At 47.1% G+C, this 22,524-nt stretch overlaps 5 non-coding genes across 5 annotated transcripts; all 5 read left to right on the top strand.

Moving 5' to 3' along the window:
* The first annotated feature begins 1,349 nt into the window (after positions 1-1,349).
* Trnak-cuu (transfer RNA lysine (anticodon CUU)) lies at positions 1,350-1,422 on the top strand. The gene has a single exon. It is a non-coding gene; the product is annotated as a tRNA-Lys (tRNA).
* Positions 1,423-2,874: 1,452 nt separating this feature from the next.
* Positions 2,875-2,947, top strand: Trnak-cuu (transfer RNA lysine (anticodon CUU)). The gene has a single exon. It is a non-coding gene; the product is annotated as a tRNA-Lys (tRNA).
* A 1,446-nt stretch (positions 2,948-4,393) lies between these two features.
* Positions 4,394-4,466, top strand: Trnak-cuu (transfer RNA lysine (anticodon CUU)). Its single transcript has one exon. It is a non-coding gene; the product is annotated as a tRNA-Lys (tRNA).
* A 2,592-nt stretch (positions 4,467-7,058) lies between these two features.
* On the top strand, positions 7,059-7,131 carry Trnak-cuu (transfer RNA lysine (anticodon CUU)). Its single transcript has one exon. It is a non-coding gene; the product is annotated as a tRNA-Lys (tRNA).
* A 1,431-nt stretch (positions 7,132-8,562) lies between these two features.
* Trnak-cuu (transfer RNA lysine (anticodon CUU)) lies at positions 8,563-8,635 on the top strand. The gene has a single exon. It is a non-coding gene; the product is annotated as a tRNA-Lys (tRNA).
* The last annotated feature ends 13,889 nt before the right edge of the window (positions 8,636-22,524 follow it).

The raw sequence follows: 22,524 nt of genomic DNA, 5'->3' as shown, positions 1-22,524 counted from the left end.
TCGCAAGAAAACTGTATTTGAAGGTAAAGGTGATTTTGTAGACATGTGTGAAAGACATGTTCTGAAATGCAAGTGTTGTTGTTTGGAGAGCACATCGGTTACGTGTCAGATGTGTAGCCAAGCAGTAATGGATCGCCATAGCTGCAAATAGTAGTCGGTAATTTGAAGTGTTGTCAGCTCAAGTCTGATGACCCAGACGACCGTAAGGACGAAGTACACAAGATTACCGCTAGGCCGCGCCTCTTTAGCTCAGTGGTAGAGCACTGGTCTAGTAAACCAGGCGTCGCGAGTTCCCATCCTCAGAGGAGGAAGACGAATTTTGGAATTCAGTTGCGCGTCGTGGCCGTATAGCAAACAGTATCTGTGATGACGAACAATTAGCGACAAGCGTTTTATTAAGAATTACGCTCAGACGTGATTAAGGCGAATGGCGCAGATAAAGCATTTGCCAAAGCGGTACAGCATAATGTGGGACGAGGCAGTCTGAATTACATATTATAGATGAATTTCTCACATATCTCAGAGCCTCTCGCGGTCGTCGTCGTCGTCGTCGGCGTCGTCGTCGCCGCCGTCGCCGCTTCTGCAGAAGTAGCAAATGGCCATGGTAGCAAATGCGGCGAGGGACGCCCTGCCTTCGATTCCGAATGCACAATGTGTGTGGTCTTGTTTCCCAGTCTAGATTTGGTCGGTCTCGTAAGAGGTTGAATGTAACGTTTGGGTGGGAAAGAGCAAGGGGCAGCGGCTGTGTGGAACGAAAACACTATTCCTCAGGGGGTGTGAGCGTTACGAGATGAGACGTATACAAGTTATACTTGGTCGCAAGTGACCGTGTGGCCCAATGGATAAGGCGTCGGACTTCGGATCTGAAGATTACAGGTTCGAATGCTGTCACGCTCGGTTTTTTTCCAGTTCTGAAAAAGAAACATACTATTTTAATGTAGCAATTGAGCAGTACGAAACCGTCTGAATGTTTCTGTTGACCATTTTCTGCTTGGAGATGCTCTTGAGCTTCAAACACACACAACAAGACCGGTGTTAACTAGCGAAATGGTCGGCAGAGTGCCGTCACCGCGAGTTTTGACTGGCACTTGCACATCTAAAACAACGTCGGAAAGTAACTCGTTCGGCTTTTGAGTCACATCAAGTACGTGTGTTAATTTTGACGCCACTAGCACTGCAGGTTGTCATGCAATTCCTTTACCTCTCAGAAATGATTATGAAATAAAAGTGAAGTACGTGACGAGTGTGAAGTTAGGAAAACATTAGGGAGCATGGAGAGATTCTGTATGGGACCACCCAACCCAAACGAGTACTGTGTGACGTGCTAACCCGCAGGTATTCACGGAGGCAGCCGGCTAGCTCAGTCGGTAGAGTATGATATTCTTAATCTCAGGGTCGTGGGTTCGAGCCCCACGCTGGGCGGAACGGAATTTTGTTCCGCTGCAGATGTAAATTACCGTTTTTCTGATTAACGTGATGTAATGGAAATAGCAAGTTTTAACTTTGCCTACGTCTCTGTCAGTCGCAAGAAAACTGTATTTGAAGGTAAAGGTGATTTTGTAGACATGTGTGAAAGACATGTTCTGAAATGCAAGTGTTGTTGTTTGGAGAGCACATCGGTTACGTGTCAGATGTGTAGCCAAGCAGTAATGGATCGCCATAGCTGCAAATAGTAGTCGGTAATATGAAGTGTTGTCAGCTCAAGTCTGATGACCCAGACGACCGAAAGGACGAAGTACACAAGAGTACCGCTAGGCCGCGCCTCTTTAGCTCAGTGGTAGAGCACTGGTCTAGTAAACCAGGCGTCGCGAGTTCCCATCCTCTGAGGAGGAAGACGAATTTTGGAAATCAGTAGCGCGTCGTGGCCGTATAGCAAACAGTATCTGTGATGACGAACAATTAGCGACAAGCGTTTTATTAAGAATTACGCTCAGACGTGATTAAGGCGAATGGCGCAGATAAAGCATTTGCCAAAGCGGTACAGCATAAGGTGGGACGAGGCAGTCTGAATTACATATTATAGATGAATTTCTCACATATCTCTGAGCCTCTCGCGGTCGTCGTCGTCGTCGTCGTCGTCGTCGTCGTCGTCGCCGCCGCCACTTCTGCAGAAGTAGCAAATGGCCATGGTAGCAAATGCGGCGAGGGACGCCCTGCCTTCGATTCCGAATGCACAAAGTGTGTGGTCTTGTTTCCCAGTCTATATTTGGTCGGTCTCGTAAGAGGTTGAATGTAACGTTTGGGTGGGAAAGAGCAAGGGGCAGCGGCTGTGTGGAACGAAAACACTATTCCTCAGGGGGTGTGAGCGTTACGAGATGAGTCGTATACAAGTTATACTTGGTCGCTAGTGACCGTGTGGCCCAATGGATAAGGCGTCGGACTTCGGATCTGAACATTACAGGTTCGAATGCTGTCACGCTCGGTTTTTTTCCAGTTCTGAAAAAGAAACATACTGTTTTAATGTAGCAATTGAGCAGTACGAAACCGTCTGAATGTTTCTGTTGACCATTTTCTGCTTGGAGATGCTCTTGAGCTTGAAACACACACAACAAGACCGGCGTTAACTAGCGAAATGGTCGGCAGAGTGCCGTCACCACGAGTTTTGACTGGCACTTGCACATCTAAAACAACGTCGGAAAGTAACTCGTTCGGCTTTTGAGTCACATCAAGTATGTGTGTTAATTTTGACGCCACTAGCACTGCAGGTTGTCATGCAATTCCTTTACCTCTCAGAAATGATTAGGATATAAAAGTGAAGTACGTGACGAGTGTGAAGTTAGGAAAACATTAGGGAGCATGGAGAGATTCTGTATGGGACCACCCAACCCAAACGAGTACTGTGTGACGTGCTAACCCGCAGGTATTCACGGAGGCAGCCGGCTAGCTCAGTCGGTAGAGTATGATATTCTTAATCTCAGGGTCGTGGGTTCGAGCCCCACGCTGGGCGGAACGGAATTTTGTTCCGCTGCAGATGTAAATTACCGTTTTTCTGATTAACGTGATGTAATGGAAATAGCAAGTTTTAACTTTGCCTACGTCTCTGTCAGTCGCAAGGAAACTGTATTTGAAGGTAAAGGTGATTTTGTAGACATGTGTGAAAGACATGTTCTGAAATGCAAGTGTTGTTGTTTGGAGAGCACATCGGTTACGTGTCAGATGTGTAGCCAAGCAGTAATGGATCGCCATAGCTGCAAATAGTAGTCGGTAATATGAAGTGTTGTCAGCTCAAGTCTGATGACCCAGACGACCGTAAGGACGAAGTACACAAGAGTACCGCTAGGCCGCGCCTCTTTAGCTCAGTGGTAGAGCACTGGTCTAGTAAACCAGGCGTCGCGAGTTCCCATCCTCAGAGGAGGAAGACGAATTTTGGAAATCAGTTGCGCGTCGTGGCCGTATAGCAAACAGTATCTGTGATGACGAACAATTAGCGACAAGCGTTTTATTAAGAATTACGCTCAGACGTGATTAAGGCGAATGGCGCAGATAAAGCATTTGCCAAAGCGGTACAGCATAAGGTGGAACGAGGCAGTCTGAATTACATATTATAGATGAATTTCTCACATATCTCTGAGCTTCTCGCGGTCGTAGTCGTCGTCGTCGTCGTCGTCGTCGCCGCCGCCGCTTCTGCAGAAGTAGCAAATGGACATGGTAGCAAATGCGGCGAGGGACGCCCTGCCTTCGATTCCGAATGCACAAAGTGTGTGGTCTTGTTTCCCAGTCTATATTTGGTCGGTCTCGTAAGAGGTTGAATGTAACGTTTGGGTGGGAAAGAGCAAGGGGCAGCGGCTGTGTGGAACGAAAACACTATTCCTCAGGGGGTGTGAGCGTTACGAGATGAGTCGTATACAAGTTACACTTGGTGGCTAGTGACCGTGTGGCCCAATGGATAAGGCGTCGGACTTCGGATCTGAAGAATACAGGTTCGAATGCTGTCACGCTCGGTTTTTTTCCAGTTCTGAAAAAGAAACATACTGTTTTAATGTAGCAATTGAGCAGTACGAAACCGTCTGAATGTTTCTGTTGACCATTTTCTGCTTGGAGATGCTCTTGAGCTTGAAACACACACAACAAGACCGGTGTCAACTAGCGAAATGGTCGGCAGAGTGCCGTCACCGCGAGTTTTGACTGGCACTTGCACATCTAAAACAACGTCGGAAAGTAACTCGTTCGGCTTTTGAGTCACATCAAGTATGTGTGTTAATTTTGACGCCACTAGCTCTGCAGGTTGTCATGCAATTCCTTTACCTCTCAGAAATGTTTATGAAATAAAAGTGAAGTACGTGACGAGTGTGAAGTTAGGAAAACATTAGGGAGCATGGAGAGATTCTGTATGGGACCACCCAACCCAAACGAGTACTGTGTGACGTGCTAACCCGCAGGTATTCACGGAGGCAGCCGGCTAGCTCAGTCGGTAGAGTATGATATTCTTAATCTCAGGGTCGTGGGTTCGAGCCCCACGCTGGGCGGAACGGAATTTTGTTCCGCTGCAGATGTAAATTACCGTTTTTCTGATTAACGTGATGTAATGGAAATAGCAAGTTTTAACTTTGCCTACGTCTCTGTCAGTCGCAAGAAAACTGTATTTGAAGGTAAAGGTGATTTTGTAGACATGTGTGAAAGACATGTTCTGAAATGCAAGTGTTGTTGTTTGGAGAGCACATCGGTTACGTGTCAGATGTGTAGCCAAGCAGTAATGGATCGCCATAGCTGCAAATAGTAGTCGGTAATATGAAGTGTTGTCAGCTCAAGTCTGATGACCCAGACGACCGAAAGGACGAAGTACACAAGAGTACCGCTAGGCCGCGCTTCTTTAGCTCAGTGGTAGAGCACTGGTCTAGTAAACCAGGCGTCGCGAGTTCCCATCCTCAGAGGAGGAAGACGAATTTTGGAAATCAGTAGCGCGTCGTGGCCGTATAGCAAACAGTATCTGTGATGACGAACAATTAGCGACAAGCGTTTTATTAAGAATTACGCTCAGACGTGATTAAGGCGAATGGCGCAGATAAAGCATTTGCCAAAGCGGTACAGCATAAGGTGGGACGAGGCAGTCTGAATTACATATTATAGATGAATTTCTCACATATCTCTGAGCCTCTCGCGGTCGTCGTCGTCGTCGTCGTCGTCGTCGTCGTCGCCGCCGCCACTTCTGCAGAAGTAGCAAATGGCCATGGTAGCAAATGCGGCGAGGGACGCCCTGCCTTCGATTCCGAATGCACAAAGTGTGTGGTCTTGTTTCCCAGTCTATATTTGGTCGGTCTCGTAAGAGGTTGAATGTAACGTTTGGGTGGGAAAGAGCAAGGGGCAGCGGCTGTGTGGAACGAAAACACTATTCCTCAGGGGGTGTGAGCGTTACGAGATGAGTCGTATACAAGTTATACTTGGTCGCTAGTGACCGTGTGGCCCAATGGATAAGGCGTCGGACTTCGGATCTGAACATTACAGGTTCGAATGCTGTCACGCTCGGTTTTTTTCCAGTTCTGAAAAAGAAACATACTGTTTTAATGTAGCAATTGAGCAGTACGAAACCGTCTGAATGTTTCTGTTGACCATTTTCTGCTTGGAGATGCTCTTGAGCTTGAAACACACACAACAAGACCGGCGTTAACTAGCGAAATGGTCGGCAGAGTGCCGTCACCACGAGTTTTGACTGGCACTTGCACATCTAAAACAACGTCGGAAAGTAACTCGTTAATTTTGACGCCACTAGCACTGCAGGTTGTCATGCAATTCCTTTACCTCTCAGAAATGATTATGAAATAAAAGTGAAGTACGTGACGAGTGTGAAGTTAGGAAAACATTAGGGAGCATGGAGAGATTCTGTATGGGACCACCCAACCCAAACGAGTACTGTGTGACGTGCTAACCCGCAGCTATTCACGGAGGCAGCCGGCTAGCTCAGTCGTTAGAGTATGATATTCTTAATCTCAGGGTCGTGGGTTCGAGCCCCACGCTGGGCGGAACGGAATTTTGTTCCGCTGCAGATGTAAATTACCGTTTTTCTGATTAACGTGATGTAATGGAAATAGCAAGTTTTAACTTTGCCTACGTCTCTGTCAGTCGCAAGAAAACTGTATTTGAAGGTAAAGGTGATTTTGTAGACATGTGTGAAAGACATGTTCTGAAATGCAAGTGTTGTTGTTTGGAGAGCACATCGGTTACGTGTCAGATGTGTAGCCAAGCAGTAATGGATCGCCATAGCTGCAAATAGTAGTCGGTAATTTGAAGTGTTGTCAGCTCAAGTCTGATGACCCAGACGACCGTAAGGACGAAGTACGCAAGAGTACCGCTAGGCCGCGCCTCTTTAGCTCAGTGGTAGAGCACTGGTCTAGTAATCCAGGGATCGTGACTTCCCATCCTCAGGGGAGGAAGACGAATTTTAGCCGGCACGGTAGCTCAGCGTGTTCGGTCAGAGGGTTACGCGCCCTCTGTAATAAAAAAACTGAGTCAATCGATCAAAAACGAACATAAATGGATGTCTTACGACGTCCGCCCCGAGCAGATGAAGCGAACAAAATGAATTTAAAAAAAAAAAAAAAAAAAAAAAAAAGTGGATAAGGCGTCGGACTTCGGATCTGAAGATTACAGGTTCGAATGCTGTCACGCTCGGTTTTTTTCCAGTTCTGAAAAAGAAACATACTGTTTTAATGTAGCAATTGAGCAGTACGAAACCGTCTGAATGTTTCTGTTGACCATTTTCTGCTTGGAGATGCTCTTGAGCTTGAAACACACACAACAAGACCGGTGTTAACTAGCGAAATGGTCGGCAGAGTGCCGTCACCGCGAGTTTTGACTGGCACTTGCACATCTAAAACAACGTCGGAATGTAACTCGTTCGGCTTTTGAGTCACATCAAGTATGTGTGTTAATTTTGACGCCACTAGCACTGCAGGTTGTCATGCAATTCCTTTACCTCTCAGAAATGATTATGAAATAAAAGTGAAGTACGTGACGAGTGTGAAGTTAGGAAAACATAAGGGAGCATGGAGAGATTCTGTATGGGACCACCCAACCCAAACGAGTACTGTGTGACGTGCTAACCCGCAGGTATTCACGGAGGCAGCCGGCTAGCTCAGTCGGTAGAGTATGATACTCTTAATCTCAGGGTCGTGGGTTCGAGCCCCACGCTGGGCGGAACGGAATTTTGTTCCGCTGCAGATGTAAATTACCGTTTTTCTGATTAACGTGATGTAATGGAAATAGCAAGTTTTAACTTTGCCTACGTCTCTGTCAGTCGCAAGAAAACTGTATTTGAAGGTAAAGGTGATTTTGTAGACATGTGTGAAAGACATGTTCTGAAATGCAAGTGTTGTTGTTTGGAGAGCACATCGGTTACGTGTCAGATGTGTAGCCAAGCAGTAATGGATCGCCATAGCTGCAAATAGTAGTCGGTAATATGAAGTGTTGTCAGCTCAAGTCTGATGACCCAGACGACCGTAAGGACGAAGTACACAAGAGTACCGCTAGGCCGCGCCTCTTTAGCTCAGTGGTAGAGCACTGGTCTAGTAAACCAGGTGTCGCGAGTTCCCATCCTCAGAGGAGGAAGACGAATTTTGGAAATCAGTTGCGCGTCGTGGCCGTATAGCAAACAGTATCTGTGATGACGAACAATTAGCGACAAGGGTTTTATTAAGAATTACGCTCAGACGTGATTAAGGCGAATGGCGCAGATAAAGCATTTGCCAAAGCGGTACAGCATAAGGTGGGACGAGGCAGTCTGAATTACATATTATAGATGAATTTCTCACATATCTCTGAGCTTCTCGCGGTCGTAGTCGTCGTCGCCGCCGCCGCTTCTGCAGAAGTAGCAAATGGACATGGTAGCAAATGCGGCGAGGGACGCCCTGCCTTCGATTCCGAATGCACAAAGTGTGTGGTCTTGTTTGCCAGTCTAGATTTGGTCGGTCTCGTAAGAGGTTGAATGTAACGTTTGGGTGGGAAAGAGCAAGGGGCAGCGGCTGTGTGGAACGAAAACACTATTCCTCAGGGGGTGTGAGCGTTACGAGATGAGTCGTGTACAAGCTATACTTGGTCGCTAGTGACCGTGTGGCCCAATGGATAAGGCGTCGGACTTCGGATCTGAAGATTACAGGTTCGAATGCTTTCACGCTCGGTTTTTTTCCAGTTCTGAAAAAGAAACATACTGTTTTAATGTAGCAATTGAGCAGTACGAAACCGTCTGAATGTTTCTGTTGACCATTTTCTGCTTGGAGATGCTCTTGAGCTTGAAACACACACAACAAGACCGGTGTTAACTAGCGAAATGGTCGGCAGAGTGCCGTCACCGCGAGTTTTGACTGGCACTTGCACATCTAAAACAACGTCGGAAAGTAACTCGTTCGGCTTTTGAGTCACATCAAGTATGTGTGTTAATTTTGACGCCACTAGCACTGCAGGTTGTCATGCAATTCCTTTACCTCTCAGAAATTATTATGAAATAAATGTGAAGTACGTGACGAGTGTGAAGTTAGGAAAACATTAGGGAGCATGGAGAGATTCTGTATGGGACCACCCAACCCAAACGAGTACTGTGTGACGTGCTAACCCGCAGGTATTCACGGAGGCAGCCGGCTAGCTCAGTCGGTAGAGTATGATATTCTTAATCTCAGGGTCGTGGGTTCGAGCCCCACGCTGGGCGGAACGGAATTTTGTTCCGCTGCAGATGTAAATTACCGTTTTTCTGATTAACGTGATGTAATGGAAATAGCAAGTTTTAACTTTGCCTACGTCTCTGTCAGTCGCAAGAAAACTGTATTTGAAGGTAAAGGTGATTTTGTAGACATGTGTGAAAGACATGTTCTGAAATGCAAGTGTTGTTGTTTGGAGAGCACATCGGTTACGTGTCAGATGTGTAGCCAAGCAGTAATGGATCGCCATAGCTGCAAATAGTAGTCGGTAATATGAAGTGTTGTCAGCTCAAGTCTGATGACCCAGACGACCGTAAGGACGAAGTACACAAGAGTACCGCTAGGCCGCGCCTCTTTAGCTCAGTGGTAGAGCACTGGTCTAGTAAACCAGGTGTCGCTAGTTCCCATCCTCAGAGGAGGAAGACGAATTTTGGAAATCAGTTGCGCGTCGTGGCCGTATAGCAAACAGTATCTGTGATGACGAACAATTAGCGACAAGGGTTTTATTAAGAATTACGCTCAGACGTGATTAAGGCGAATGGCGCAGATAAAGCATTTGCCAAAGCGGTACAGCATAAGGTGGGACGAGGCAGTCTGAATTACATATTATAGATGAATTTCTCACATATCTCTGAGCTTCTCGCGGTCGTAGTCGTCGTCGCCGCCGCCGCTTCTGCAGAAGTAGCAAATGGACATGGTAGCAAATGCGGCGAGGGACGCCCTGCCTTCGATTCCGAATGCACAAAGTGTGTGGTCTTGTTTCCCAGTCTATATTTGGTCGGTCTCGTAAGAGGTTGAATGTAACGTTTGGGTGGGAAAGAGCAAGGGGCAGCGGCTGTGTGGAACGAAAACACAATTCCTCAGGGGTGTGAGCGTTACGAGATGAGTCGTATACAAGTTGTACTTGGTCGCTAGTGACCGTGTGGCCCAATGGATAAGGCGTCGGACTTCGGATCTGAAGATTACAGGTTCGAATGCTGTCACGCTCGTTTTTTTTCCAGTTCTGAAAAAGAAACATACCGTTTTAATGTAGCAATTGAGCAGTACGAAACCGTCTGAATGTTTCTGTTGACCATTTTCTGCATGGAGATGCTCTTGAGCTTGAAACACACACAACAAGACCGGTGTTAACTAGCGAAATGGTCGGCAGAGTGCCGTCACCGCGAGTTTTGACTGGCACTTGCACATCTAAAACAACGTCGGGAAGTAACTCGTTCGGCTTTTGAGTCACATCAAATATGTGTGTTAATATTGACGCCACTAGCTCTGCAGGTTGTCATGCAATTCCTTTACCTCTCAGAAATGATTATGAAATAAAACTGAAGTACGTGACGAGTGTGACGTTAGGAAAACATTAGGCAGCATGGAGAGATTCAGTATGGGACCACCCAACCCAAACGAGTACTGTGTGACGTGCTAACTCGCAGGTATTCACCGAGGCAGCCGGCTAGCTCAGTCGGTAGAGCATGACATTCTTAATCCCAGGGTCGAGGGTTCGAGCCCCACGCTGGGCGGAACGGAAGTTTGTTCCGCTGCAGATATAATTACCGGTATTCTGATTAACGTGATGTAATGGAAATAGCAACTTTTAACTTTGCCTACGTCTCTGTCAGTCGCAAGAAAACTGTATTTGAAGGTAAAGGTGATTTTGTAGACATGTGTGAAAGACGTGTTCTTAAATGCAAGTGTTGTTGTTTGGAGAGCACATCGGTTACGTGTCAGATGTGTAGCCAAGCAGTAATAGATCGCCATAGCTGCAAATAGTAGTTGGTAATATGAAGTGTTGTCAGCTCAAGTCTGATGACCCAGACGACCGTAAGGACGAAGTACGCAAGAGTACCGCTAGGCCGCGCCTCTTTAGCTCAGTGGTAGAGCACTGGTCTAGTGAGCCAGGGGTCGTGAGTTCCCATCCTCAGAGGAGGAAGACGAATTTTGGAAATCAGTTGCGCGTCGTGGCCGTATAGCAAACAGTATCTGTGATGACGAACAATTAGCGACAAGCGTTTTATTAAGAATTAAGCTCAGATGTGATTAAGGCGAATGGCGCAGATAAAGCATTTGCCAAAGCGGTACAGCATAAGGTGGGACGAGGCAGGCTGAATTACATTTTATAGATGAATTTCTCACATATCTCAGAGCCTCTCGCGGTCGTCGTCGTCGTCGTCGTCGTCGCCGCCGCCGCTTCTGCAGAAGTAGCAAATGGCCATGGTAGCAAATGCGGCGAGGGACGCCCTGCCTTCGATTCCGAATGCACAAAGTGTGTGGTCTTGTTTCCCAGTCTATATTTGGTCGGTCTCGTAAGAGGTTGAATGTAACGTTTGGGTGGGAAAGAGCAAGGGGCAGCGGCTGTGTGGAACGAAAACACAATTCCTCAGGGGTGTGAGCGTTACGAGATGAGTCGTATACAAGTTATACTTGGTCGCTAGTGACCGTGTGGCCGAATGGATAAGGCGTCTGACTTCGGATCTGAAGATTACAGGTTCGAATGCTGTCACGCTCGGTTTTTTTCCAGTTCTGAAAAAGAAACATACCGTTTTAATGTAGCAATTGAGCAGTACGAAACCGTCTGAATGTTTCTGTTGACCGTTTTCTGCATGGAGATGCTCTTGAGCTTGAAACACACACAACAAGACCGGTGTTAACTAGCGAAATGGTCGGCAGAGTGCCGTCACCGCGAGTTTTGACTGGCACTTGCACATCTAAAACAACGTCGGAAAGTAACTCGTTCGGCTTTTGAGTCACATCAAATATGTGTGTTAATATTGACGCCACTAGCTCTGCAGGTTGTCATGCAATTCCTTTACCTCTCAGAAATGATTATGAAATAAAACTGAAGTACGTGACGAGTGTGACGTTAGGAAAACATTAGGCAGCATGGAGAGATTCAGTATGGGATCACCCAACCCAAACGAGTACTGTGTGACGTGCTAACTCGCAGGTATTCACCGAGGCAGCCGGCTAGCTCAGTCGGTAGAGCATGACATTCTTAATCCCAGGGTCGAGGGTTCGAGCCCCACGCTGGGCGGAACGGAAGTTTGTTCCGCTGCAGATATAATTACCGGTTTTCTGATTAACGTGATGTAATGGAAATAGCAACTTTTAACTTTGCCTACGTCTCTGTCAGTCGCAAGAAAACAGTATTTGAAGGTAAAGGTGATTTTGTAGACATGTGTGAAAGACATGTTCTTAAATGCAAGTGTTGTTGTTTGGAGAGCACATCGGTTACGTGTCAGATGTGTAGCCAAGCAGTAATAGATCGCCATAGCTGCAAATAGTAGTTGGTAATATGAAGTGTTGTCAGCTCAAGTCTGATGACCCAGACGACCGTAAGGACGAAGTACGCAAGAGTACCGCTAGGCCGCGCCCCTTTAGCTCAGTGGTAGAGCACTGGTCTAGTGAACCAGGGGTCGTGAGTTCCCATCCTCAGAGGAGGAAGACGAATTTTGGAAATCAGTTGCGCGTCGTGGCCGTATAGCAAACAGTATCCGTGATGACGAACAATTAGCGACAAGCGTTTTATTAAGAATTACGCTCAGATGTGATTAAGGCGAATGGCGCAGATAAAGCATTTGCCAAAGCGGTACAGCATAAGGTGGGACGAGGCAGTCTGAATTACATTTTATAGATGAATTTCTCACATATCTCAGAGCCTCTCGCGGTCGTCGTCGTCGTCGTCGTCGTCGTCGTCGTCGTCGTCGTCGTCGTCGCCGCCGCTTCTGCAGAAGTAGCAAATGGCCATGGTAGCAAATGCGGCGAGGGACGCCCTGCCTTCGATTCCGAATGCACAAAGTGTGTGGTCTTGTTTCCCAGTCTATATTTGGTCGGTCTCGTAAGAGGTTGAATGTAAGGTTTGGGTGGGAAAGAGCAAGAGGCAGCGGCTGTGTGGAACGAAAACAGTATTCCTCAGGGGTGTGAGCGTTACGAGATGAGTCGTATACAAGTTATACTTGGTCGCTAGTGACCGTGTGGCCGAGTGAATAAGGCGTCCGACTTCGGATCTGAAGATTACAGGTTCGAATGCTGTCACGCTCGGTTTTTTTCCAGTTCTGAAAAAGAAACATACCGTTTTAATGTAGCAATTGAGCAGTACGAAACCGTCTGAATGTTTCTGTTGACCATTTTCTGCTTGGAGATGCTCTTGAGCTCGAAACACACACAACAAGACCGGTGTTAACTAGCGAAATGGTCGGCAGAGTGCCGTCACCGAGAGTTTTGACTGGCACTTGCACATCTAAAACAACGTCGGATAGTAGCTCGTTCGGCTTTTGAGTCACATCAAGTATGTGTGTTAATTTTGACGCCACTAGCTCTGCAGGTTGTCCTGCAATTCCTTTACCTCTCAGAAATGATTATGAAATAATAGTGAAGTACGTGACGAGTGTGACGTTAGGAAAACATTAGGCAGCATGGAGAGATTCTGTATGGGACCACCCAACCCAAACGAGTACTGTGTGACGTGCTAACCCGCAGGTATTCACCGAGGTAGCCGGCTAGCTCAGTCGGTAGAGAATGATTTTCTTAATCCCAGGGTCGAGGGTCCGAGCCCCACGCTGGGCGGAACGGAATTTTGTTCCGCTGCAGATGTAAATTACCGTTTTTCTGATTAACGTGATGTAATGGAAATAGCAACTTTTAACTTTGCCTACGTCTCTGTCAGTCGCAAGAAAACTGTATTTGAAGGAAAAGGTGATTTTGTAGACATGTGTGAAAGACATGTTCTGAAATGCAAGTGTTGTTGTTTGGAGGGCACATCGGTTACGTGTCAGATGTGTAGCCAAGCAGTAATGGATCGCCATAGCTGCAAAAGTAGTCGGTAATATGAAGTGTTGTCAGCTCAAGTCTGATGACCCAGACGACCGTAAGGACGAAGTAAGCAAGAGTACCGCTAGGCCTCGCCTCTTTAGCTCAGTGGTAGAGCACTGGTCTAGTAAACCAGGGGTCGTGAGTTCCCATCCTCAGAGGAGGAAGACGAATTTTGGAAATCAGTTGCGCGTCGTGGCCGTATAGCAAACAGTATCTGTGATAGCGAACAATTAGCGACAAGCGTTTTATTAAGAATTACGCTCAGATTTGATTAAGGCGAATGGCGCAGATAAAGCATTTGCAAAGCGGTACAGCATAAGGTGGGACGAGGCAGTCTGAATTACATTTTATAGATGAATTTCTCACATATCTCAGAGCCTCTCGCGGTCGTCGTCGTCGTCGTCGTCGTCGTCGTCGCCGCCGCCGCTTCTGCAGAAGTAGCAAATGGCCATGGTAGCAAATGCGGCGAGGGACGCCCTGCCTTCGATTCCGAATGCACAAAGTGTGTGGTCTTGTTTCCCAGTCTAGATTTGGTCGGTCTCGTAAGAGGTTGAATGTAACGTTTGGGTGGGAAAGAGCAAGGGGCAGCGGCTGTGTGGAACGAAAACACTATTCCTCAGGGGTGTGAGCGTTACGAGATGAGTCGTATACAAGTTATACTTGGGCGCTAGTGACCGTGTGGCCGAATGGATAAGGCGTCGGACTTCAGATCTGAAGATTACAGGTTCGATTGCTGTCACTCTCGGTTTTTTTCCAGTTCTGAAAAAGAAACATACCGTTTTAATGTAGCAATTGAGCAGTACGAAACCGTCTGCATGTTTCTGTTGACCATTTTCTGCTTGGAGATGCTCTTGAGCTTGAAACACACACAACAAGACCGGTGTTAACTAGCGAAATGTTCGGCAGAGTGCCGTCACCGCGAGTTTTGACTGGCACTTGCACATCTAAAACAACGTCGGAAAGTAACTCGTTCGGCTTTTGAGTCACATCAAGTATGTGTGTTAATTTTGACGCCACTACCTCTGCAGGTTGTCATGCAATTCCTTTACCTCTCAGAAATGATTATGAATTACAAGTGAAGTACGTGACGAGTGTGACGTTAGGAAAACATTAGGCAGCATGGAGAGATTCTGTATGGGACCACCCAACCCAAACGAGTACCGTGTGACGTGCTAGACCAGCAGGTATTCACCCAGGCAGCCGGCTAGCTCAGTCGGTAGAGCATGATATTCTTAATCCCAGGTTCGAGGGTTCGGCCCCACGCTGGGCGGAATGGAATTTTGTTCCGCTGCAGATGTAAATTACCGGTTTTCTGATTAACGTGATGTAATGGAAATAGCAACTTTTAACTTTGCCTACGTCTCTGTCAGTAGCAAGAAAACTGTATTTGAAGGTAAAGGTGATTTTGTAGGCATGTGTGAAAGACATGTTCTGAAATGCAAGTGTTGTTGTTTGGAGAGCACATCGGTTACGTGTCAGATGTGTAGCCAAGCAGTAATGGGTCGCCATAATTGCAAATAGTAGTCGGTAATATGAAGTGTTGTCAGCACAAGTCTGATGACTCAGACGACCGTAAGGACGAAGTACGCAAGAGTACCGCTAGGCCGCGCCTCTTTAGCTCAGTGGTAGAGCACTGGTCTAGTAAACCAGGGGTCGTGAGTTCCCATCCTCGAAGAGGAAGACGAATTTTGGAAATCAGTTGCGCGTCCTGGCCATATAGCAAACAGTATCTGTGATGACGAACAATTAGCGACAAGCGTTTTATTAAGAATTACGCTCAGATGTGATTAAGGTGAATGGCGCAGATAAAGCATTTGCAAAAGCAGTACAGCATAAGGTGGGACGAGGCAGTCTGAATTACATTTTACAGATGAATTTCTACATATCTCAGAGCCTCTCGCGGTCGTCGTCGTCGTCGTCGTCGTCGTCGTCGCCGCCGCCGCGGCTTCTGCAGAAGTAGCAAATGGCCATGGTAGCAAATGCGGCGAGGGACGCCCTGCCTTCGATTCCGAATGCACAAAGTGTGTTGTCTTGTTTCCCAGTCTATATTTGGTCGGTCTCGTAAGAGGTTGAATGTAACGTTTGGGTGGGAAAGAGCAAGGGGCAGCGGCTGTGTGGAACGAAAACACTATTCCTCAGGGGTGTGAGCGTTACGAGATGAGTCGTATACAAGTTATACATGGTCGCTACTGACCGTGTGGCCGAATGGATGAGGCGTCGGACTTCGGATCTGAAGATTACAGGTTCGAATTCTGTCACGCTCGGTTTTTTTTTCCAGTTCAGAAAAAGAAACATACCGTTTTAATGTAGCAATTGAGCAGTACGAAACCGTCTGAATGTAGCTGTTGACCATTTTCTGCTTGGAGATGCTCTTGAGCTTGAAACACACACAACAAGACCGGTTTTAACTAGCGAAATAGTCGGCAGAGTGCCGTCACCGCGAGTTTTGAGTAGCACTTGCACCTCTAAAACAACGTCGGAAAGTAACTCGTTCGGCTTTTGAGTCACATCAAGTATGTGTGTTAATTTTGACGCCACTAGCTCTGCAGGTTGTCATGCAATTCCTTAACCTCTCAGAAATGTTTATGAAATAAAAGTGAAGTACGTGACGAGTGTGACGTTAGGAAAACATTAGGCAGCATGGAGAGATTCTGTATGGGACCACACAACCCAAACGAGTACTGTGTGACGTGCTAGACCGGCAGGTATTCACTGAGGCAGCCGGCTAGCTCAGTCGGTAGAGCATGATATTCTTAAAGCCAGGGTCGAGGGGTTCGAGCCCCACTCTGGGAGGAACGGAAATTTGTTCCGCTGCAGATGTAATTACCGGTTTTCTGATTAACGTGATGTAATGGAAATAGCAAGTTTTAACTTTGCCTACGTCTCTGTCAGTCGCAAGAAAACTGTATTTGAAGGTAAAGGTGATTTTGTAGACATGTGTGAAAGACATGTTCTGAAATGCAAGTGTTGTTGTTTGGAGAGCACATCGGTTACGTGTCAGATGTGTAGCCAAGCAGTAATGGATCGCCATAGCTGCACATAGTAGTCGGTAATATGAAGTGTTGTCAGCTCAAGTCTGATGATCCAGACGACCGTAAGGAGGAAGTACGCAAGAGTACTGCTAGGCTGCGCCTCTTTAGCTCAGTGGTAGAGCACTGGTCTAGTAAACCAGGGGTCGTGAGTTCCCATCCTCAGAGGAGGAAGACGAATTCTGGAAATCAGTTGCGCGTCCTGGCCGTATAGCAAACAGTATCTGTGATGACGAACAATTAGCGACAAGCGTTTTATTAAGAATTACGCTCAGATGTGATTAAGGCGAATGGCGCAGATAAAGCATTTGCCAAAGCGGTACAGCATAAGGTGGGACGAGACAGTCTGAATTACATTTTATAGATGAATTTCTCACATATCTCAGAGCCTCTCGCGGTCGTCGTCGTCGTCGTCGTCGTCGTCGTCGCCGCCGCCGCCGCCGCCGCCGCTTCTGCAGAAGTAGCAAATGGCAATGGTAGCAAATGCGGCGAGGGACGCCCTGCCTTCGATTCCGAATGCACAAAGTGTGTGGTCCTGTTTCCCAGTCTATATTTGGTCGGTCTCGTAAGAGGTTGAATGTAACGTTTGGGTGGGAAAGAGCAATGGGCAGCGGCTGTGTGGAACGAAAACACTATTCCTCAGGGGTGTGAGCGTTACGAGATGAGTCGTATACAAGTTGTACTTGGTCGCTAGTGACCGTGTGGCCGAATGGATAAGGCGTCGGACTTCGGATCTGTAGATTCCAGGTTCGAATGCTGTTACGCTCTGTTTCTTTTCCAGTTCTGAAAAAGAAACATACCGTTTTAATGTAGCAATTGAGCAGTACGAAACCGTCTGAATGTTGCTGTTGACCATTTTCTGCTTGGAGATGCTCTTGAGCTTGAAACACACACAACAAGACCGGTGTTAACTAGCGAAATGGTCGGCAGAGTGCCGTCACCGCGAGTTTTGACTAGCACTTGCACATCTAAAACAACGTCGGAAAGTAACTCGTTCGGCTTTTGAGTCACATCAAGTATGTGTGTTAATTTTGACGCCACTAGCTCTGCAGGTTGTCATGCAGTTCCTTTACCTCTCAGAAATGATTATGAAATAAAAGTGAAGTATGATACGAGTGTGACGTTAGGAAAACATTAGGCAGCATGGAGAGATTCTGTATGGGACCACCCAACCCAAACGAGTACTGTGTGACGTGCTAGACCGGCAGGTATTCACCGAGGCAGCCGGCTAGCTCAGTCGGTAGAGCATGATATTCTTAATCCCAGGGTCGAGGGTTCGAGCCCCACGCTGGGAGGAACGGAATTTTGTTCCGCTGCAGATGTAAATTACCGTTTTTCTGATTAACGTGATGTAATGGAAATAGCAACTTTTAACTTTGCCTACGTCTCTGTCAGTCGCAAGAAAACTGTATTTGAAGGTAAAGGTGATTTTGTAGACATGTGTGAAAGACATGTTCTGAAATGCAAGTGTTGTTGTTTGGAGAGCACATCGGTTACGTGTCAGATGTGTAGCCAAGCAGTAATGGATCGCCATAGCTGCAAATAGTAGTCGGTAATATGAAGTGTTGTCAGCTCAAGTCTGATGATACAGACGACCGTAAGGACGAAGTACGCAAGAGTACCGCTAGGCTGCGCCTCTTTAGCTCAGTGGTAGAGCACTGGTCTAGTAAACCAGGGGTCGTGAGTTCCCATCCTCAGAGGAGGAAGACGCGTTTTGGAAATCAGTTGCGCGTCGTGGCCGTATAGCAAACAGTATCTGTGATGACGAACAATTAGCGACAAGCGTTTTATTAAGAATTACGCTCAGATGTGATTAAGGCGAATGGCGCAGATAAAGCATTTGCCAAAGCGGTACAGCATAAGGTGGAACGACGCAGTCTGAATTACATTTTATAGATGAATTTCTCACATATCTCAGAGCCTCTCGCAGTCGTCGTCGTCGTCGACGCCGCCGCCGCCGCTTCTGCAGAAGTAGCAAATGGCAATGGTAGCAAATGCGGCGAGGGACGCCCTGCTTTCGATTCCGAATGCACAAAGTGTGTGGTCCTGTTTCCCAGTCTATATTTGGTCGGTCTCGTAAGAGGTTGAATGTAACGTTTGGGTGGGAAAGAGCAATGGGCAGCGGCTGTGTGGAACGAAAACACTATTCCTCAGGGGTGTGAGCGTTACGAGATGAGTCGTATACAAGTTGTACTTGGTCGCTAGTGACTGTGTGGCCGAATGGATAAGGCGTCCGACTTCGGATCTGTAGATTACAGGTTCGAATGCTGTCACGCTCGGTTTCTTTTCCAGTTCTGAAAAAGAAACATACCGTTTTAATGTAGCAATTGAGCGGTACGAAACCGTCTGAATGTTGCTGTTGACCATTTTCTGCTTGGAGATGCTCTTGAGCTTGAAACACACACAACAAGACCGGTGTTAACTAGCGAAATGGTCGGCAGAGTGCCGTCACCGCGAGTTTTGACTGGCACTTGCACATCTAAAACAACGTCGGAAAGTAACTCGTTCGGCTTTTGAGTCACATCAAGTATGTGTGTTAATTTTGACGCCACTAGCTCTGCAGGTTGTCATGCAGTTCCTTTACCTCTCAGAAATGATTATGAAATAAAAGTGAAGTACGTGACGAGTGTGACGTTAGGAAAACATTAGGCAGCATGGAGAGATTCTGTATGGAACCACCCAACCCAAACGAGTACTGTGTGACGTGCTAGACCGGCAGGTATTCACCGAGGCAGCCGGCTAGCTCAGTCGGTAGAGCATGATATTCTTAATCCCAGGGTCGAGGGTTCGAGCCCCACGCTGGGAGGAACGGAATTTTGTTCCGCTGCAGATGTAAATTACCGTTTTTCTGATTAACGTGATGTAATGGAAATAGCAACTTTTAACTTTGCCTACGTCTCTGTCAGTCGCAAGAAAACTGTATTTGAAGGTAAAGGTGATTTTGTAGACATGTGTGAAAGACATGTTCTGAAATGCAAGTGTTGTTGTTTGGAGAGCACATCGGTTACGTGTCAGATGTGTAGCCAAGCAGTAATGGATCGCCATAGCTGCAAATAGTAGTCGGTAATATGAAGTGTTGTCAGCTCAAGTCTGATGATACAGACGACCGTAAGGACGAAGTACGCAAGAGTACCGCTAGGCTGCGCCTCTTTAGCTCAGTGGTAGAGCACTGGTCTAGTAAACCAGGGGTCGTGAGTTCCCATCCTCAGAGGAGGAAGACGCGTTTTGGAAATCAGTTGCGCGTTGTGGCCGTATAGCAAACAGTATCTGTGATGACGAACAATTAGCGACAAGCGTTTTATTAAGAATTACGCTCAGATGTGATTAAGGCGAATGGCGCAGATAAAGCATTTGCCAAAGCGGTACAGCATAAGGTGGGACGACGCAGTCTGAATTACATTTTATAGATGAATTTCTCACATATCTCAGAGCCTCTCGCAGTCGTCGTCGTCGTCGACGCCGCCGCCGCCGCTTCTGCAGAAGTAGCAAATGGCAATGGTAGCAAATGCGGCGAGGGACGCCCTGCTTTCGATTCCGAATGCACAAAGTGTGTGGTCCTGTTTCCCAGTCTATATTTGGTCGGTCTCGTAAGAGGTTGAATGTAACGTTTGGGTGGGAAAGAGCAATGGGCAGCGGCTGTGTGGAACGAAAACACTATTCCTCAGGGGTGTGAGCGTTACGAGATGAGTCGTATACAAGTTGTACTTGGTCGCTAGTGACCGTGTGGCCGAATGGATAAGGCGTCCGACTTCGGATCTGTAGATTACAGGTTCGAATGCTGTCACGCTCGGTTTCTTTTCCAGATCTGAAAAAGAAACATACCGTTTTAATGTAGCAGTTGAGCAGTACGAAACCGTCTGAATGTTGCTGTTGACCATTTTCTGCTTGGAGATGCTCTTGAGCTTGAAACACACACAACAAGACCGGTGTTAACTAGCGAAATGGTCGGCAGAGTGCCGTCACCGCGAGTTTTGACTGGCACTTGCACATCTAAAACAACGTCGGAAAGTAACTCGTTCGGCTTTTGAGTCACATCAAGTATGTGTGTTAATTTTGACGCCACTAGCTCTGCAGGTTGTCATGCAGTTCCTTTACCTCTCAGAAATGATTATGAAATAAAAGTGAAGTACGTGACGAGTGTGACGTTAGGAAAACATTAGGCAGCATGGAGAGATTCTGTATGGAACCACCCAACCCAAACGAGTACTGTGTGACGTGCTAGACCGGCAGGTATTCACCCAGGCAGCCGGCTAGCTCAGTTGGTAGAGCATGATATTCTTAATGCCAGGGTCGAGGGTTCGAGCCCCACGCTGGGCGGAACGGAATTTTGTTCCGCTGCAGATGTAAATTACCGTTCTTCTGATTAACGTGATGTAATGGAAACAGCAAGTTTTAACTTTGCCTACGTCTCTGGCAGTCGCAAGAAAACTGTATTTGAAGGTAAAGGTGATTTTGTAGACATGTGTGAAAGACATGTTCTGAAATGCAAGTGTTGTTGTTTGGAGAGCACATCGGTTACGTGTCAGATGTGTAGCCAAGCAGTAATGGATCGCCATAGCTGCAAATAGTAGTCAGTAATATGAAGTGTTGTCAGCTCAAGTCTGATGATCCAGACGACCGTAAGGACGAAGTACGCAAGAGTACCGCTAGGCTGCGCCTCTTTAGCTCAGTGGTAGAGCACTGGTCTAGTAAACCAGGGGTCGTGAGTTCCCATCCTCAGAGGAGGAAGACGCGTTTTGGAAATCAGTTGCGCGTCGTGGCCGTATAGCAAACAGTATCTGTGATGACGAACAATTAGCGACAAGCGTTTTATTAAGAATTACGCTCAGATGTGATTAAGGCGAATGGCGCAGATAAAGCATTTGCCAAAGCGGTACAGCATAAGGTGGGACGAGGCAGTCTGAATTACATTTTATAGATGAATTTCTTACATATCTCAGAGCCTCTCGCGGTCGTCGTCGTCGTCGTCGTCGTCGTCGTCGTCGTCCGTCGTCGTCGACGCCGCCGCCGCCGCTTCTGCAGAAGTAGCAAATGGCAATGGTAGCAAATGCGGCGAGGGACGCCCTGCCTTCGATTCCGAATGCACAAAGTGTGTGGTCCTGTTTCCCAGTCTATATTTGGTCGGTCTCGTAAGAGGTTGAATGTAACGTTTGGGTGGGAAAGAGCAATGGGCAGCGGCTGTGTGGAACGAAAACACTATACCTCAGGGGTGTGAGCGTTACGAGATGAGTCGTCGCTTCTGCAGAAGTAGCAAATGGCAATGGTAGCAAATGCGGCGAGGGACGCCCTGCTTTCGATTCCGAATGCACAAAGTGTGTGGTCCTGTTTCCCAGTCTATATTTGGTCGGTCTCGTAAGAGGTTGAATGTAACGTTTGGGTGGGAAAGAGCAATGGGCAGCGGCTGTGTGGAACAAAAACACTATTCCTCAGGGGTGTGAGCGTTACGAGATGAGTCGTATACAAGTTGTACTTGGTCGCTAGTGACCGTGTGGCCCAATGGATAAGGCGTCCGACTTCGGATCTGTAGATTACGGGTTCGAATGCTGTCACGCTCAGTTTTCTTCCAGTTCTGAAAAAGGAACATACCGTTTTAATGTAGCAATTGAGCAGTACGAAACCGTCTGAATGTTGCTGTTGACCATTTTCTGCTTGGAGATGCTCTTGAGCTTGAAACACACACAACAAGACCGGTGTTAACTAGCGAAATGGTCGGCAGAGTGCCGTCACCGCGAGTTTTGACTAGCACTTGCACATCTAAAACAACGTCGGAAAGTAACTCGTTCGGCTTTTGAGTCACATCAAGTATGTGTGTTAATTTTGACGCCACTAGCTCTGCAGGTTGTCATGCAGTTCCTTTACCTCTCAGAAATGATTATGAAATAAAAGTGAAGTACGTGACGAGTGTGACGTTAGGAAAACATTAGGCAGCATGGAGAGATTCTGTATGGGACCACCCAACCCAAACGAGTACTGTGTGACGTGCTAGACCGGCAGGTTTTCACCGAGGCAGCCGGCTAGCTCAGTCGGTAGAGCATGATATTCTTAATCCCAGGGACGAGGGTTCGAGC

The sequence above is a fragment of the Schistocerca gregaria genome, chromosome 1 (assembly GCF_023897955.1).
Source record: "Schistocerca gregaria isolate iqSchGreg1 chromosome 1, iqSchGreg1.2, whole genome shotgun sequence".
In the NCBI taxonomy this organism is placed as follows: domain Eukaryota; kingdom Metazoa; phylum Arthropoda; class Insecta; order Orthoptera; family Acrididae; genus Schistocerca; species Schistocerca gregaria.
The sequence above is the reverse complement of the archived record's forward strand: the minus strand, read 5'-3'. Positions and strand labels throughout refer to the sequence as shown.